This window comes from Prionailurus viverrinus, chromosome B4 (genome assembly GCF_022837055.1).
Source record: "Prionailurus viverrinus isolate Anna chromosome B4, UM_Priviv_1.0, whole genome shotgun sequence".
NCBI lineage: Eukaryota > Metazoa > Chordata > Mammalia > Carnivora > Felidae > Prionailurus > Prionailurus viverrinus.
The window spans coordinates 929,593-947,324 of record NC_062567.1 but is presented as its reverse complement, the minus strand read 5'-3'; the positions used below and the strand labels follow the sequence as shown (position 1 = coordinate 947,324).

Genomic DNA, 17,732 nt, shown 5'->3' with positions numbered 1-17,732 from the left:
CCCGGGACACGAGGAACCTGTTAGAGTGCAGTGCGAGTTTGCTCAGCCTGTTCCGTTCCTACTTTTGGGCCTGATGGTGCCTCCTCTTGGGGAGCGGTCCTGGGCGCTGGAGAACGTTTAGCAGCGTCCCCAGCCCTCCCCCGATAGACGCCAGCAACGCGTGTCCCCAGGTGTGACAATCCAGAATGCCTCCAGACATTGCCCAGTGTACCCCGGGCAGGCGAGATCACCCCCTCGAGAAAGACTGGTGTAGTGGGAGAGGGATTTGTTTGGGACAGGAAAGTGTTTCCCGCATTCCGTTTTCACTTTGTAATTTGCGGCTGCCACGCAGAGCCCCAAGAAATCATCAACTGGATTCTTAACGTTGTGACTTCTCCCTCCCTTGGCCCGGCAAATGAGGGCTGAGAGCTGACTATTCATCTCTTCAGCACATCCAGCAGGTGAGCCTGAAGGATCTTCCCAAGTTCCTGAGCCCGACAACCGAGGGGCCGGTTCTAATATACTTTACATCTGTGTGGGGAAAATTGCATCAGAATAGTTCAAATAAAAAGGCCAAACTGCATGATTCATTTTGGAAGAGTAGTTCAAAAAGTGAGCCCTATTTTAAAAATTCACATTTTTATTTTTATCCAGGACTCTGATCGTTCCACGAGAGATAAATGATTCCTTCTCAGAGGGGAATAAGAAGCAGTCTCATCTTGGCCTTCCATCGCTTGAAACTATTCCACCTCTGTGAACTCATTTCATATTTTAAGCTCCCAAAAAAGGACGGAAGAATTTAGCAAACTTCCCATGTGACCACATATTGTTAATAGAACAACTTGTCATTTGGAAAATTTCCACCTTTCTGGGAAGACACGCAGTATTATCTACCTTAGGATCAATTTCAGTGCAGTGTAGTCCCTGTTTTGATCTTGTCCAAAAGCACTAATATTCATCTATTCATTTACTGAAGGTACATCTATTAAGGTCACTTGTTTTTTTTCTTCCTAGCTATTAAGCACCGGGAATGATTCTTTGAACAAAAGAAGGCATAGGTCCACATACAGCTGGTGGTTCCACGGAGTTCCCTGGGAACTGAGGCCTCATACCGCAAGGGTGGTCATGGAAAGTCAAGGTACCTCTACGTGATGGGCACGGGATGCGGGTTCAGAGCCGGGCAAAGCTCCAGGGGAAGCGACATCCAAGTTGAGGTGCGGGGGCGGGGAGAGGCCAACAGGATAAACCGGGGAGAAAGGTTCTAAGCACAGGCACGTGCACCCCCCAGAGGTGCCATCGTGAAAGTCTCCCTGCCACAAAGTCTCACGTCCAGCCCTCAGAGTTGAGAACTCAGGGACTGGCAGCCCAGATGGGTTAGCCTGGAAGTTTCTCTTCTTCCTGAAGAGACACAGAAGGGAGAGACACTTCAGGTGGAATATCTCTTCCCTCTCCCCTCTCCTGAGCCAGGTACAGTTTGGGTTCCCCAGCCTGTACACACTTACAGCTCTTCAGATTTGACTCAAGGTCCCTTCTCCCAGAAACCTTGTAAAGGCCACTCCAGCTTCTATCAGTCCCTTCTCCAAGCTGCTCTGACTTTCTAGAAGGTTCTGATTTGCTTTCCAATCAGGATTTTAGACCCTGTCAATATTATTCAAATAGGCTCTTGGTAATATACTTCATCACTTATGTGTTTCCTGTGCACATGATTTTGGTTTTCTCAACGAAAATATGGAATGTTTTGGTCTGTACTTTCCAGTGAGCTGTACCCAGTTCTACCAAAAAGTCATGTTTAGATCTGCAAAGTGACTTAAGCAAGTGTTAGATGAAAAGTAGAGAAGAATGCATGAGCAGGGTGAGGGGCAACCTGATATAACAACGTGCCCTCCAAATGCGATGATTCACACCAGATGGAGGTTTCTTTCCCTGTCAGGGGATGGCCCAGGGTGGGTAGACAGGCTCCACGCCAAGGATTCGCCTCCGGGACCAGGTGAGTCAGGCAGCGTGCCATCCTCAAGCATGTACCTCCCCGAGGCGCTCTAATCTTTGCAACTTATGTCCCGCCAGAAGGAAAGAGAGGTCCTTTTAAGTACAAGTTGAACATGTCCTCTCATATGTTTATATTTTACTGACTCATGTTCTACTGACAAGAACTTAATCACCAGGAAGTCTGGGAATTATAGTCCAACTGGACGCAGGGACCAGGAAGAATGAGAGATCCAGGCAAGGAGACAGGGAGACTCTTTTCTACCAAGGGCATCCCCTTGATACCCAAGTCTGTTTGCTCTCTCCCATCGACCCATTGTGAGCCCCTTCTTTTGCATCTGTACCCTAGATGGGGGGGTGGGGGGTGGGGTGGACAATATTTTAAGCAGAATGTGCCTTTTGAAACAGCCCCAAATGTTCACCCGGGATTTGTGTATCTGGAGTAGAACAAAGGATTGTCCCACCACCCCTCTTCCTGTGCCTCCACTGTAGGCCACAGAAGGACAGTTGGTTAGCTTTTTGGGCTAAAATGAAAGAATAAAAATGAAGTAGCCACTTATAAATACAATATCCTTTCCTCAGTGCTTCCAGATAGAAGGCATTTATCCACGATGGTGTATACAATCTGCAAAGGCAATTTATTGCTGAGAAAGGACAATGCCCATTAAGTTAATTTTTCATTTTAGGACTTTCAAAATATCACAGAAGATCAAAAACAGACAAAAAACAAACAAACTGCTTTGAAAATGGACAAAGGACTTGACTAGATGTTTCTCTAAAGAAAATGTTTCTCCAAATATCCCAACAAGCCTATGGAAAGATATTCGACATCACTAATCATTAGGGAAATGCAAATAAAAAACACAAGGAGACACCACTTAACATCCATTAGGATGGCTACTAATAAAAAAAAAAAACAGAAAATAATAAGTTTTGGCAAGGATGTGAGGAGATTATAACCCTTGTGCACTGTTGGGAGAAAGATAAAATGGGGTGTCCACTACAGAAAATGGTATGGCAGTTCCTCAGAGAGTTGAAAATATAATGACTGTATGACCCAGAAATTCTCCTTCTGGGTTTTTACCCACAAGAAGCAAGGATATGAAGAGATCTTTGTAGAGCCATAGTCACAGAAGCATTATTCACAAAAGCCAAAACGTGGAAGCCATCCAAGCGTCCACTGAGAGATGAATGGTTAAACAAAATGTCGAATATTATTCAGTCATCGAACGGAAAGAAATTCTAACCTATGCTAACACGGAAGCACTTTGAGGACATCATGCTAAGTGAGATAAGCTGGTCACAAAAATGCAAATACTGTATGAGTCCACTTATGTGAGGTACCCAGAGCATCAGATTCATAGAGACAGAAGTAGATTGGCAGTCGCCAGGGCTGGGGGAAGGGAGAGAGGGAGCTCCTGTTTAGAGTTTCGGTTTCCCAAAATGAAAACAGTCTAGAGATGGGTTGTATAACGTTATACTTAACATGACTAAACTGTGCACTCAGAAATGGCTAAGATGATGAATATTATGTTGTGTGTTTTTTCACTGCAATTAAAAGTGTTTATAATATGTTACAAGGGAAATATACAAGAAGCAGAAATTACACTAGAGGGGGGAATGGAAATATTTGGTTGAGCTAACATACTTAAGATTTAGGTAAATTTATTACGTATTGGTCAGCAGATCATTTTATTTACTAGAGCAAATGATTTATAATTTACTTATTCTTTCTAATAATCATTCGATCAAGAGCTTATTTGTTGAACATCTGTCCTAGGAGACCGTACTACACTAGAGAGATATTGATACACCAAAATAGTCATGCTCCCAAGCCCAGTGGAGCTTATCTTCCTGTGGAGGGAAAAGGCATCAGGTGTAGGATCCCTTCAAAGCAGTGGTTTTCAGGGTATGGTCCCTGAGTCGCAGCATGAATGGGAGACTTGTTAGAAATGCAGATGCTCAGGCCTCACTCCCAACCTGCTGAACCAGAAACTCTTGGGATAGGTTTCAACATTCTGTTTACATTTTTTAAATTTTTATTTATTTTTGAGAGAGAGACAGTGCAAGTAGGGGAGGGGCAGAGAGAGAGAGAGGGAGACAGAATCCGAAGCAGGCTCCAGGCTCTGAGCTGTCAGCACAGACCCCGGCGCAGGGCCCGAACCCATGATCTGTGAGATCGTGACCTAAGCCGAAGTCGGATGCTCAACCTACTGAGCCACCCAGGCGCCCCTCAACATCATGTTGAAAGCAGCCTTCCAGAGGGTTGAAGGCATGCTGGCAGCTCTGGGGAAGGACAGCCAGAGACCGAGGCGAAAGGGTAAAACCCAGGTCAAGGAAGACAAGTAGCAGAGCTGGACGAGAGGGCGGCTGGTGTCCTCCTGGAGGGACTTGGGTCTGAGGGATGATTTGAGGTTAACCAGAAAAGGGGCCGTTGGGGGTCGGAGGCAGAGAGCTGATGTGCAGACACCTTCGGCGGGGTGAAAGCTGGCACATGGAAGGAACCAGAAAAGAGCAAAGTGTGTGAAACACAGAAGAGAAGGAGTAATGAGAAGGGCACAGCCATAGAAGACAAAAATCAGACCCTAGAGAGGCATCTGGGCCATAATCAGGCTCTTGGTTTTTAGAAGGATTTTAGAAGAATGGTCACATAATAACAACTTTCATCTTGAAAATCCTTCTGATTACAGCATGACGTTACTAAACGGTCATTAGAATGAGCGCGAGGACAACAGTTAGTAGCTTTTGGGCATTTGGGGAAAGAGATGATGGCAGGTTTGGACCAGGGTGGGAAGCTAATAGGGATAGAAAGTGACCCAAGGTGAAACATGGTGGAGGCTGTGGGTGTGCAGTGTGGATGGGTGCTTCCCAATCTCCAGAGAGTGGTTCCGGCTACTTTCATACATCAGACTCACTGATGTTCGGCTGACAATCGGAACCACCTGAGTGACTAGGGAGACGGCCTAGGATAAGAACAAAGACCTAGTCTAAGAAACCCCAGCACGAGACTGACTCCTGTTCACAGATGGGATGGAGAAGGAGGTTGAGAGACCAGATCGGTGATACGAGAAGATTAGATGGACAAGATGGAGTTTCCCAAAGCGAGAAGCCAGCAGCAGTGATAAATGCTCTTGAGTGGCCCAGGAAGCTGCATGGAGGTTGTCATCGCATTTGCTGACATGAGGGCCAGGCCGACCTTAGGATATGTCCGCGGAGTAATGGGGTTTTTGTTTTTTGATAAAAACATGTATTTCAAAGTGGGAACAGTTGTACGGTACAAAAGTCACTGTGAATCTTCAGCCAAGTAAATATGCAAACGTACAGCCTCAAAGATGCAGAATTTCATCTGTAGCTGAACGGTCACGTTTGACTTTGTTTCACTCGGGCTTTTAGAGTAAGTGGTGCCCTGCCCAGCAGACAGATGACTTCACCATTTTCCCCCCTTTCTTCTAATAAGGAGACCACATTCTGTCTGTCAAACACTCTAGCCATTCCTAGGACACCTTTGGAAATCAGGCGAAAGGGCGTTAACAAGTGGGAAAATGGGGCAGCACGCGGGTGGTTCAGTTGGTTAAGCATCCGACTCTTGACTTAGGCTCAGATCATGATCTCACGGTTTGTGAGTTCGAGCCCCACGTTGGAATTCTCTCACTCTCCTTCTCTCTATCCCTCCCCCCACCCCAAAAAATAAATAAATAAAACTTAAAAAAATAAGTGGGAAGATGGTAAGGGAATGGAAACAAGCCATATAATCAGTGTTTTTGAGAAATTTGCCTGGGACAGGAGACACATCAGTCAGTAGGTCAGGAAGGATTTTGTCTGTTGTTTCTTCAAAGGACATAACAAAGATATATTTGGAGACTCTTAAAGCAGAGGTTTCAATCACATGTTACAAAGATGCTGAATATCATAAAGTTTAGATATTTAATCCCAACTCCCCCCCCGCCCCGCCTCCCAAATTATCTTCTAAGCAATTAGTTTGAGACTTTGTGTTTGGGTTCTTTTTTTCATGTTGACATTATGCCTTTTGCCTTTCCCTAAACAAACTCTCTAACTCTGATCCTGGAGCAGAGGGCCTGTCCTGTGTCTCAGCTGCCTGCAGAGTTTCTGTCAAGTGAACGTCTGCTCCATAAACCTGTGCTTAAGCCTCATCTTCTTAGAGCACATTTTAAAATACCCTCCCTTCGTCAAAACCTGGCAGCAGGAAGTGACCCCGGTCCCGCTGTTTACCTGAAGGTCATTAGCAAACAGCTCTGGGTTTGTACTCTGGCTCAACTTAGGCACGTGGTCTGTGGCCATTCACAGGCCATCACCTTCTTTTGGTGGCCAACCTCAACACAAGACCAGCACAAGGAGAGCGCGGAGCCCACGCGCAGGTCCTAGCTGGGCTCCTCCCCGCTGCCTGGGGTCTCTGCTCCCAGGTCCTCGGGCTACGCCCAGCTGCATGTGCTTCTTCTTCGAGTTCTGTTATTTCACTGCTCTCCCAACCGCAGCCCAGTACAGAAGTGACAACCCAGTTCCAACTGTGCCAATCCAGTGACTGGCCGCGTCATCGTCCGTTCCTCGCCTGTCAGATCAGGACACAGACAGGGATGCTTAAACTGTGCACCTGGCAGTGAAATGTTATCCATCATGGAAGGCCAGGAAGGGTTCTTACATGCGAAGCTAGCCCAAAGCCCATCCGTGCCATGTGCCGTGCACACGTCATTTTACAAATGTTATGTTGTTGCTGATGGACGATGTGACCAAGAAAGATCCGAAAATAACTTTCTGGAAGAACAGCCAAAATGTCACAGCTGTGGGCCGGTTTTTAAGAATGCTTCTAGATGACTTAAAAATAGCCATTAAGGGGCCCCTGGGTGACTCAGTCGGTTAAATGTCCGACTTTAGCTCGGGTCATGATCCCGCAGTCTGTGCGTCCCAGCCCTGTGTTGGGCTCTGTGGTGACAGCTCGGAGCCTGGAGCCTGCTTCGGATTCTGTGTGTGTGTCTCTCTCTCTCTGCCCCTGCCTCTCTCACACTCTGTCTCTTTCTCTTTCTCAAAAATAAATAAACATGAAAAAAACAAAAGCCATTAAGCAGTTTCCCTGAAGAAATTAGAAAACCCGAGGAGAAAGCCCTGGCCATCTGGTCAACAATGCAGATAGAGTGCCATGTCTGCGGCTCCCCCATGCGACCATGCCCGGGGGCCAAGGCGACAAGAAGGATGTGGATTTCAGTCTGTGTTTATAATCATCTTCTTATTTCCTCCATCCCATTTCCATCTTCCTTCCCGCCTGCCCCTCTGTGGACAATAAGCTCCAACAACCATACAGAGATGGCCTGCCTCCCACCTCTGCAGATCAAACACTCGAACACAAGCCTACACAGTTGTTGTGCTTCCCTGACTTAAATTTGACTAATGCAGAATGTGGTATTGAGAGTGGTTGCAGAGGAACAGAATCTTAAGGATGAGCTCTCCGAGTCGTCTCTGGGTTTTCTGGAACTCGTCTCTGGTCTGATTAGATGTAAAGGCACGAATGACCCTATTTCCAGTGGTAAAGGAGTGTGTAGAATATAGTGGCGAAATAGCTCCTCAAATTTTCACCTTTATGTACGTGCAAGTAAGTGCCTACTGAGGACCAGGCTCTGGGTGGCCAGGCATTTATTGAGAACACCGTGATGAGAACAAGGAGTATAATTGGATCGGTTGGTTACTTCTAACTATGCTAACTTAGGACAAGAAAACGATGAGCTCGGGGCTTTAAATTCCCAGATTAAGGTCTATATAAGGAATCCAAAAGCGCCTGGAATGGCCATGTAAGAAATCCTATCTCCTGTAGCCAGAGGGCCAAGATTTCTGAAAATTAAACCCAAAGTCTCATCCTGCAGGTGGATGGATTACAGCCCAATTTGAATTCCCAAATTCACAGGGTCTCTTTTATTAGAATTAGGACATTTATTGGAAAGAAATGGGATTTGGAAGTTTGGTTTATATGAGGAAATTCTGATGAAGCTAGGGATCTTGACTTCCTAATTCTGGCAGCCTCCTTGGCCCTCTTTGCCAGTGGAATCCTCAGGAAATTTGTCCCCTTCTCATGATGGAGCCCTAAGGCCCCCGGCTCCGAGAACTCACTGATAATCCTTGTTAAGATCTGCTCTCACCATTCTCCTTCCATCGTGGCCTGTGAGTAGTCCCAAATCTGTGATGGGGTGTGGTACACACCAAAAGAGCTGCACGACGGACAACTTGTATCAGCAGCAATCTGGAGAATAAGAATGACAATTACCTTAACATACGGGATTAAGACGGGACGAATTCGAAGTTTGGCTCATGGTGAATCTACTGAGAGTGGTTCACTGGCTCAGGGTTTCTGTTGAGGGGCTAGGAATGCCTCCAACAATTTGCTTGACACATCGACTGAATGATGAACCCAGAGTGGATTTACCACATGAGGCCAGCCCCTCCCTGCCCCCCCACCCCCACCCCACCCCCACCCCGGGATGCCTTTCACCTCACAGGGCTGCAATAGATAATATATACCTGATTCTGAGCCATCAAGTTACCAACCAGCCTAACAGGGTATCCTGACCTAGCTGTTGTCTGACCCACCAGCACTGTTTTGTTACTGTCCGAGGACTTTCAAATATGTTGTTACAACTCAGGAAGACAAAGAAGATGGATTCTATTCCTCTTTTTCTGAGTTGAGAAAAGTTGAGAAGTTCACTTAGCATTATGCATTTTTTATATTCATCCAACAGTACATATGTCTATACAGCCATCCCTCCAGATGGCCAAGCCATCAAGAGAAAAATAGATCAATAGTAAATTTTATTTGATTATAAGTCATGCATTTAATCACATCTATCAATAAATATTAAGTAAGAACAGCTCAAGTTACAAACTTAAAATACCCTAAGTAAGTAAGGTTATATGAGAGCACATTAAGAATATGTCTGTGGTAAAAATACATCACAGCCCACATTGCACAGAGTAAGTGAGATGTGTGGGAAATGACCTGCCCTTTTCTCCCATTAAAGGGCAGAGTTTTTTGAAAAAAGATGGTTCAATTTCCTCTCTCCAAGCTGCCTTTTTAAAATAACATAACATCACACATATCTTGACACAACTCCACATGATTCAGAGGCCCTTCTTAAAATACGACCGGACCACATTCACGGAGACTGAATCACCTCTAACCTTCCGAACTTGGTGAGGATTACTAATCAGGATGTGTTTTCGTTCCTCAGATAGTATGGGAAAGTTCTGGTTTTGAAAGTGAGGCTAACATTCAATCAGTTACCGCTGCAGCCCTAAACAAGTCCTGTGTTTCTTCTTCTCTCGTTGCCTCGCCAAGACTGAAAGACATCCCGTGTAAAACCGCGTGTTTGCCAGTGGAAATAAAAGCTGCCCGTCTCCGGAAAAATGAACGATTCCCGAGATGACATTTTAAAAAGGAATAAAGCAGCCTTATGAAAGTATGTGACATTCATCTACATCAGGACCTCCGTCAAGCCCTCTAGCTCCCAGAGACACGCACGTCTTCTGAGTTAATTATGCCGGAAGACAGCTCCCGCTCCAGGCCCGAGGAAACTTGTTGGTAAAAGTCAAACATGATTTGGCATTTTTCTTCTGACTAAAAATCGGGGACTCACGGCACCTGCCGCTAGCACGTACGGACGAGTCTGACCGCGTGGCACAGCATGACCAGTGCCTGGCCTGCGCTGGCATGACTCTGCGAGAAAGCTCACAGAGGCCCGCGTCTAAGCCAAAGAGCTCTAAGAGCAGAAGGAATGGCACTCGAACTTCGAAAGCCTCCATTGGAATCTTCCTTCCTGCCAGACTGAGGCTCTCGATTTCTTTGTTTGAAAAATGAGGCTGGGCTGTGTTTACCTCAAATGTGCATCAAAGCGAGCTCGTGCACACGGACTTGTGCTTAGGTCTGCAGGTCTGTCCACTTGGTAAATGCGGCCGCTATTAATAACAGCAAACACGAGCTGTCATGACTAACTAGCCTGAACTCCAAAGGGACTGATTTCTTTGGCTCACTCAGTCAGAATTTCCTTAGCGACTGGGGCCCAGAAGATAAAGAACTGTAATCACTTCCTGTGAGTGATGTCTTTCCCTCCGTTGTACCATGAGTAACATGTATATCATTCATGTTTAAGCGCCAGCCTATCTGAGAGCCAGATTTCCCCCTAGGCATTTGGTTAAATCGGCCCCAGAATAGCGATGGCTCACGGTTCTCCCTCCCCTCGCCCTCACCCCCAAGCACACTTAAAGACGGTCAGGCTTTTAGCGGCCGACATTCTCTCTCAGCCCCTCCCGGACAGCCCACTGAGGAAGCCACGGAGGAGAGGGGAAGAGTCTTGCCTGAAGTCGTCAGCTTCCACATCTCCCACATGTGCCCGCATTCAGGGCTGGTCCACAATGTCACATCCCGGTGGGAAGTGAGTGCGTGTGTTTTGTTTGTGTCCGTGGTCCTGCTGACAAAAGCCGGTGCTGCAGGTGTCCTCCAGAAATGATTACACAGTGATTCTCTTAGCTGAGAAGAAGCATAAATATTATTGACTCCCATCTCCCGGCGACCTCCGAAATCCCTACTTTCCAGAGACCTCGGGACTCTGCTTCTCTGATAGATTTTTTCCTGACATCAGTCTGCGGGGACAGAATTTGATGAGAGCAGTCATAACTGCATTCCTCTTCCTGTTGCCCACCTTCCCAGCCCCATCTCTTGGTATTTTCATAGCGGGGCACAGCATCCGACATGCCTCTCCCTCCCCCCTGCCTTCTCCCGAACCCCGAGTCTCCCTGGCCCCACATTTATGCACGTAAAATTCTCAGTAGGCACTCCAGCTCCCTCTTCCCAGAGGCAAACTTTCTTCACGGTGTAACTTACTCAGATGGCAAGAACAGAAAGTAGAAGCAAATCAAGAAGGCAGGGCACAAAAGCCCCCTGTGGATGTGGGGCAGGACGCTGGAGAGCGACCTCAAGACCTCACGCAGCGCCCCCACCCCTGACAATGCCAGGCTGGACGGAGCACAGAGGCCACCCTGGGAGCCAGCGTGGTGTGTAGATGGGGGTGGGGGCCTCGCACACATCAGGCATCCACCCAGACTGTGTGCTCCATACAGAAGGACAGAAAACCTGTGTTTAGAATGTCACTAAGGAAACCCAGATGCATTATCTTTGCCAGAGGACAAAAGGCAGTGTGGTTAGTGCCTGACTCGAAGCGACTGGGCCAGAGAACATGTGATAAGGATGTTGATGAGGTGGGGGCGGGGGTTGAGGAAGAAAAGAGCGGCCACAGTTTTTATACAGTAGAAGAACCCTTCCAGAAGAGTTCCACGGCTCTGTATCATGCTGGTGGCTTTTTGCAGGCAACAAGCAGTCGAAATAAAGGCATTTCAGTCTTTCCACTCGAGGATTTAGGCGGCCATAAATTCATCTTTCAAATACCAGGATTTTTAAGCACTGCTTTTTGTTCCTGCTTTGACACCTGTAACACATATTTTATTTCACTATGTCGTGCACAGTCGCAAGAGTATGTTTTGATCCCAGAATTATGTTTGACCTCAGGATTTTGAAAGCATATATGTATTTTTTCAACTTCCAAACTCTTACAGCAAGAGAGCGTATTGTGTGTGCACTGATGTGTGCGGGTGTGTGCGTGGTGGGTGTTATGTGTACTGTGCCCTAAATTTTATTCAGAAGCTTAGTTCCATTTTAATGCCAGTTAATTTTTAGCACTATTAACAACACAGAAAATTACTCTCTAAAAATAAGTTGAAATATGTTTATATTTGTGACGTTTAGGCAATAATACTCTTCATGCATGATACCCTTTAACAGATTACCATCCATAAAAAGATAACAGGAGCCTTCATTTATCGTACCATAATAACTTCCCCGCTACTCCTGAGGCGCGTGCTGTGGACTTATTTCCACGTGGGTCAGCCCGGTTTCGACCTGTGTCAGACTGGCGTCTCTTCTCCGTGCGGTCACGCATTATTTTCTCTTCCACTGCTGCGTCTTGATTATAATGTTACGAATTCAGGCTATTAAAATATAAAGATAGTAAATCATTTGAATTGAAGAGTCTACAGTCGGCATCCTGATCTTAGATCATCTAAGCGAGGACCCCACAGACCGGGGAAGGACCTCACACCTGCTAAACACAGTTGAAGTCATGGTGGATCTTTCTGTTGTTACTTAAAGCAACAACAATGATTTGGCAGTTTTTACACACACACGTACATGGGCACATCTTTACAGATTATGCTCATATTTTTTATTTGGGTATTATTTTTTTTTGTTTTGTTTTAGGCTGACAGCATGAAATAGATGCGGTTCTAGGAAACCAGTGTCTAACCCATGGGACTCAACACCAAGTAGATAATCCAAACCTCAAAAAACCATATTCAGTAGAAATATTTGGCTCTTGTGATGGACACACCTGGAATCTAATCTACATGACTGGCATGAGTCATCTATTGATAGAGTATGAAAGAAACCAGTGCCCAAAAGTTTGAAAACAGGCTAAAGAATGAAGTAGTCGTTTTTTTAAGAAAAAAATAGAAATCGGGGCGCCTGGGTGGCGCAGTCGGTTAAGCGTCCGACTTCAGCCAGGTCACGATCTCGCGGTCCGTGAGTTCGAGCCCCGCGTCAGGCTCTGGGCTGATGGCTCGGAGCCTGGAGCCTGTTTCCGATTCTGTGTCTCCCTCTCTCTCTGCCCCTCCCCCGTTCATGCTCTGTCTCTCTCTGTCCCAAAAATAAATAAAAACGTTGAAAAAAAAATTTTTTTTTTAAAAAAAAGAAAAAAATAGAAATGAGCCAGGACGATAAGACAAACTTTGTGGGTAACAACAATTGCAAATTACAGACTCCGAGATGCAGATTCAAAACCCTTTCACTAAAGGAACTGTCTCTATTTCCATTAACCCGTTTACTTTAAAGCACTTGTGCAGCATCTACACTGTTACAGCTCCCATACGATTGATACACAAACACAAGAGAACATTGTTCAGTGATTGGAATTGCAATAGATAATTCTGACTGCCTAGTTACAAGTCGGAATTCGATATAGCCAGAAGACAAATCCTAGAAATCTTTTTTAAAATGACACGTTTTGCTTGTAATCATACTGGGTGTAGTTGCATTATCTAAAGGGAGATCATTATATTGTGTGTATTAGAGAGAGAAGCAGCATGGTCTGACTTGGAGATAAACTTGAACATATAGCACAGAGAAGCACTTTTTTAACGGGCCTTTACGGTACTCAGTAATCACCGTCTAAATACGTTGAAATAAATTTCAAATAACGTACTTCAAATTCAAGACTGTGCAGAGTAAGGCATTTTATTACCAATATGCATCCATTTAACATCATATCATTACACAATTGCACATTTGTACAAAAACATTTAAAATAGCACTGGTTAAAACTGTACTCTCTCTGAAAATGCAAGACCTAGATACTTTCTTTTGAGAGAGAGAACATGTGAGTGTGCTTGCACGGGGGAGGGGCAGAGAGAGGATCTTAAGCAGGCTCTGTACCCAGTGTGGAGCCTGGCTTGGGGCTCAAACCCATGACCCTGGGATCATGACTTGAGCCCACATCAACAGTCAGGCACTTAACCGACTGAGCCACGCAGGCGCCCCAGGAAAGATTCTCTCAGGATTCTTTAGCTCAGACCCTGATGATATTTTTTTTTCTCTATTAGAACACAAAAAAAAAAAAAAACCCAGACGAGTACAAGCACTACAAAATAAAATATTAATAGATTTTTAAAAATCATATCTTGGGGCACCTGGATGGCTCAGTCGGTTAAGCATCCCACTTCGGTCAGGTCATGACCTCACAGTTCATGGGTTCAAGCCCCGTGTCAGGTTCTGTGCTGACAGCTTGGAGCCTGGAGCCTGCTTCGGATTCTGCATCTCTCTCTCTCTCTCTCTCTCTCTCTCTCTCTCTCTCTCTCTCAAAATAAATAAACATTAACAATCACATCTTGATTCTAATTATTCTCCTTGAGGCACAAGCAGCTCTCCGTAAATCACATCTCAGATAAAGATAAACTAACAGAGCAGACAGCCCCACGAATTAAATAGGCTTTTCCCATCCAGGCTTCCCACCTCCTATCCAGGTGTCTGAGGTCTTAAATGTATCTATTTTAATATCTGGGAAAGGGTGAATTTTGACGAGCATCTATTCATATAAAATAACAATAACGATCAGTAACATAATCCACCATAGTCAGTTTTGCATTTATGATACAAAACTGCTTGCAAAACACCTCTAACCAATACAGAAGTATGCCACCCAGTTGGTTCCTGCAATAAAGGCATTTTCTATAAGCTTGCAGGGCAACACGGGTCAACTCTGAGAATTCATTTGCTAGCCATCTTTCACTAGGATGAAAGGAAAATGCATATCTGGTATTTTGCAGCAAGCAAAGGACACAGGCAACTAATGGAGGGGTGGTTAATCTTGTCGATGATGTACAACTCGAGGTACATTTATATGTTTTAACAATATGAAGTTAATTTTTGCAGAATGGATAAACATAGAAACACAACTCACGATTTTCTCCATCCAACCTGGATCAATACACATCAGAGAACACGTACATTTGTCACTGTCGGTTAATTCCCGTCACACGTTGGCTATCCATTTAAAAGTCAGACAACATAGGGGTGCCTGGGGGGCTCAGTCAGTTAAGCGTCTGATTTCGGCTCAGGTCATGATCTCACAGCTCGTGAGTTCGAGCCCCACATCAGGCTCTGTGCTGACAGCTCGGAGCCTAGAGCCTGCTTCAGATTCTGTCTCTGTCTCTGTCTCTGTCTCTCTCTCTCCTCCTCCCCTGATTGCTCTCCATCTCTCAAAAACAAATAAATATTAAAAAAGATAATGAAAAAAGTCAGATGACGTGTCTAGAGTAATAGACCATGGTGGCCACAGCGGATCAGTCAGGAAAGACACCGGGAAGAACACCAGAAAGGACACATGGGCACAAACTGGCTGAATGCTAGCCCTGCCTCCTACCAGATTAGTTCTCAGACAACATCCCTTTCCGACTGCCATCCTCAGGAATGGGCACTGAGGAAGTCGGGTGCTGTGACCAGGATGCCTGCAATCAAAACCCAATGCAGTTTCTCTCTGTTGTGCGATTCCGGACACACCCGGAGACTCACCTAGTAAATTTTATGGGGCTCCTAGAAAGTAGTATACCCTTCACGATGTGGTATGAGTGATGGATTCATAGTTACATTGTCTTTAGGATATGTTTACCTGGACTGAGCAGTGGGAAGGCGATGCCAGCATAAACGAAACTAAGGACAAAAACAGGAGTGAACACCCAGCACCCCCTGGCCGGTTCTCCTGCACCTGCCTTCACACCCCTTGGCCACAAACATATTCTTTGCAGTATGTCTCTTGGCAGGACTGACTGAGAGGGAGACAGGACCAGAGCTAGAGTGCACAAGGCTCAGTGTGGCAGACGTCTTCAAGGTCACTGCCGGCTGCTGAGCTGAACGTCCCCCAGTGTCCTCAAAGAAAGGAATTCCTGGATTCCTGGAATGCTAGGATAACACTAGTTCATACTCAGAACTGGCCACGAAGACGGAAATACATCTCAGTTTTATTGTAAATTCTGTCCAAAAACCTGTGTGAATGCTCTTACCTAGACAACTGTCATCAGCATGACCTAATTCATAGTATGAAACAGTAAGGGCCTTGGGGCTTATCCGAAGTCTAAGGTTTGCAATGTCACAGGAGCAGTCGGGACACCTGAGTACTCTGGTAATGAAGGGGACGGTCAGTGGGTCTGTGAGCAATGAAAGCAGTGATCACGGTAAAAACAATGGGTGTCTGCTGGGGCGCCTGGGTGGCTAGGATGGTTGAGTGTCCAACTCTTGTTTTTTTGACGTTTATATATTTTTGAGAGAGAGAGCACACGAGCTGGGAGAGGGACAGAGAGAGAGGGAGACAGAGAATCCAAAGCAGGCTCCATGCTGTCAACAGAGTCCGATGCGGGGCTCAAACCCACGACCCGTGGGATCAGCTGAAGTGACTGAGCCACTCAGTTGCCCCATGAACATCAGATTCTTGACCTCGGCTCAGGTCACAATCTCCTGGTTCGTGGGATCAAGCCCCTTGTCGGGCTCCACGCTGACTGTGGAGCCTGCGTGGGATTTTCTCTCTCTGTGCCCCTCCTGCACGTAAGCTCTCTCTGTGTCTCTCTCAAAATGCATAAATAAACTTTTAAAAAAGCGAGTATCTATTGACAATTTATTTCCTAACATTTAACGTCGCTACACAGCCATCTTTCGACCTCTACTGGGAATAAGCAATAAAGCTCTGCATTTTCGAAGCAACGCCTGACTGACCTCCTGGGTGAAAAGCATCTTCCTGGCAGAAAAGTCGTCAGCGTGATGATGGGCATAATCAGAAATACAGCAGCCAGTACGGGCAAAGGGCCCAACTCACCTGCTGTCCACGGAGGACACGCCTGTTTCCGGCATCCAGCAGCACAGGGCAGGAGCAAACGTTTTCCTTAAAGGATCCGTAGGAACTGTTTGCGGTGTTGTGGATCCTCCTGTCTCGGCTGTAACCCCTGGACCCTGCCACCTCAGTGTGCTGCCCTCTGTGTGCTGCCCTCTGCCAGCCGATCTAGCCAGGGATTCATCAGGAAACCTGTGACTCCGGAACCTACCCAGCCCCCCTCCCGCCCTGGGGCGCTTCCAGAAGTCACTGCGTTAACATAAGACACCTTGAAGCTCTTTTCGCTTAGAAGTTCCCCAGGGTTTTAGGAATTCTGTGCCAGGAATAGGGTGAAGACCAAATGCATATTTCTTGTAGCTCAGCACTCGGCCGTGGCTTTGGCGTCCTGTAGCCTCCCGGCGTGGCCGTGAAGGCAGCTCTGCTCACGGAACACATGCATTTTTCCCTGCAGGCCCAGAATGCGGCTAGGCCCGGGCGCCCCCTCCCCTGCTGTGTGCACCCCGGAGACGCCAACCTTGCAGCTGACAAGAATATCCCAGGATCGCGGTTCTTAAGGTACAGTTCTCTGGAATAGCCTGTGAGGAGTGCGCGTTCTCTGGCCCTCCCTCGGGCTGGCTGGAGGAGAAATTCCGGGGTGGCCCAGCAGCCTCCGGCCTAACAAGCCTTGCAGGGGGGGCAGGTCCCTGGTACGTGAGAGGGAAATAACGCGCCTGCCTTCCGTTCCCAGAGTATTGGGGTTCTCGGTCAGGGTCTTGTCGGGTTTTCCTCGGACCGAGACACCTCCCGATTTCGGTTTCCTCGCGAAGCTCCGTGCGCTGTTGGCACAGGGGGTGAAGCCTCTCCCGGATCCGCGTCAGGTTTCTGCAGAGGCAGAACGTCGGTTTGCACACATTTCTCGGTGCCGCCGTGAGCGTGGAAGGTGCCGGTCTGCCTCCGGGCACGGGCTTTCAGGGCCCACGGGAGTCCTGGCCCCCAGCCGCCCCTGTCCCCTGCTGCACCTGGTGTTTGTTTGGTAGGTGTGTCCCACACGTGTTTGTTGAACAGATAAAGAAAATGTTGTCCCGTGTGCTTTCAACTCGAGACCCTTCCGAGACAACAGCTTGGGTTAACGGGCTTGGCCAAGTGCGTTCGTGCATCTAAGCGTGCGTCCTAGCCACTGTGTCACAAAGCGAGAAGTGTGTTTTTGTTTTTGTTTTTGAGAGACGGAGAGAGCAAGCAGGGGAGGGGCAGAGAGAGAGAGAGGGAGAGAGAGAGAGAGAGGATCCCAAGCAGGCTCAGCACAGAGCCTGA

At 46.8% G+C, this 17,732-nt stretch overlaps 1 long non-coding RNA gene across 1 annotated transcript in view; it reads left to right on the top strand.

Annotated features, from left to right (window-relative positions):
* Window positions 1-989: 989 nt before the first annotated feature.
* Window positions 990-17,732, top strand: part of LOC125170830 (uncharacterized) — a 141,373-nt gene continuing 124,630 nt past the window's right edge. Inside the window, exons 1-2 of the long non-coding RNA XR_007154109.1 lie at window positions 990-1,117; window positions 16,894-16,997. This is a non-coding gene — a long non-coding RNA (uncharacterized LOC125170830). The remainder of the gene's footprint in view (window positions 1,118-16,893; window positions 16,998-17,732) is intronic.